The sequence below is a fragment of the Haematobia irritans genome, chromosome 1 (assembly GCF_050003625.1).
Source record: "Haematobia irritans isolate KBUSLIRL chromosome 1, ASM5000362v1, whole genome shotgun sequence".
In the NCBI taxonomy this organism is placed as follows: Eukaryota; Metazoa; Arthropoda; class Insecta; order Diptera; family Muscidae; genus Haematobia; species Haematobia irritans.
In genome coordinates, this window is record NC_134397.1 from 146,836,836 (window position 1) to 146,838,814 (window position 1,979).

The window sequence follows — 1,979 nt, forward strand, 5'->3', positions numbered from 1 at the left end:
AAATTTATAGACTGCAACATGGTTGGATGTACAGCTGTTTCGGAATAACCACATTCCTCATCAGCATCCTCTACTTGCAGCAAAACTATCAACCAATTATCAGAATAAATTCGGGTAATTCACTCAACCCAAAGTGAACTACACTTGAACCTTCCGAAAAAAGGTTTGATAGTCGACTACTGTCTAAACAAATTTGCAAGCATATCTCTTTTCCTTTGCCAAACTCAAATCATCGATTTGAATGTAGTTGGCCGGGTTTGTTTTTGAGCGTGCTTCCTCTATCTCCATTAGTTTTGTTTGTTATTGTTGGTTTCTCTTCAATCTTTTCCTCTGTTGGTTAAGCTACACTTGTAGTTTAGTCAATGCATGGTTTTAAGTTGAGATCAAAAACAACAATAATGATTGAAGAGAAACCAACAATAATAAACAAAAAGAAATTTCTTTTCTATAGAAAATTTTATCAAAAAATTATTTCTGAAGGAAATTTTCGCAAAACTTTATTTCTGAAGGAAATCTTTCAACATTTCATATCTGTAGGAAATTAAGTCAACATTTGATATCTGTAGGAATTTTTTTCAAAATTTCATTTCTGTAGGAAATTTTGTCAAAATGTCATTTCTCTATGAAATTTTGCCAAAATTTCAATTGTATAGAAAATTTTCTCAAAATTTCGTTACTATAGAAATTTTGCCAAAATTTAATTTCTATAGAAAATTTTCTCAAAATTTCGTTTCTATAGAAATTTTTGTCAACATTTTGTTTCTACAGAAAATTTTATCAAAAATTTAATTCTAAAGGAAATTTTGTGAGAATTTCATTTCGATAGGAAATTTTCTCAAAATTTTATTTTGTCAAAATGTCGTTTCTACAGAAAATTTTATCAAAAATGTATTTTTAAAGGAAATTTTGTCAGAATTTCATTTCTATAGGAAATTTTCTCAAAATTTTATTTCTATAGGAAATTTTTTCAACATTTCATTTATATAGGAAATTTTGTCAAAATTTCATTTCTATAGGAAATTTTCTCAAAATTTTATTTCTATAGGAAATTTTGTCAAAATGTCGTTTCTACAGAAAATTTTATCAAAAATTTATTTCTAAAGAAATTTTGTGAGAATTTCATTTCGATAAGAAATTTTCTCGAAATTTTATTTCTATAGGAAATTTTCTCAAAATTTTATTTCTATAGGAAATTTTCTCAAAATTTCATTTCTCTAAGAAATTTTGCCAACATTTCATTTCTATAAAAGTTTTTGTCAAAATTTCATTTCTATAGGAAATTTTGCCAAAATCTCACTTCTATAGGAACTTTTGTCAAAATTTCATTTTTTATGGCAATTTTCTCAAAATTTCATTTCTTATGGAAATTTTGTCAAAATTTCATTTCTTATGGAAATTTTGTCAAAATTTCATTATTATGGAAATTTTGTCAAAATTTCACTTTTGTCCAAATTTCATTTCTATAGTAAGTTTTGTCATAATATTTGTCAAAATTTCATTTCTATATGCAATTTTGTCATAATTTTATTTCTATAAGAAATTTTGTCAAAATTTGGTTTCTTTAGTAATTTTTATACCCTCCACCATAGGATGGGGGTATATTAACTTTGTAATACCGTTTGTAACACATCGAAATATTGCTCTAAGACCCCATAAAGTATATATATTATGGGTCGTGGTGAAATTCTGAGTCGATCTGAGCATGTCCGTCCGTCCGTCTGTTGAAATCACTCTAACTTCCGAACGGAACAAGCTATCGACTCTAAACTTGGCACTTGGCACAAGTAGTTGTTATTGATGTAGGTCGGATGGTATTGCAAATGGGCCATATCGGTCCACTTTTACGTATAGTCCCCATATAAACGGACCCCCAAATTTGGCTTGCGATTGCTCTAAAAGAAGCAAATTTCATCCGATCCGGCTGAAATTTGGTACATGGTATTGGTATATGTTCTCTAATGACCATGCAAAAATTGGTC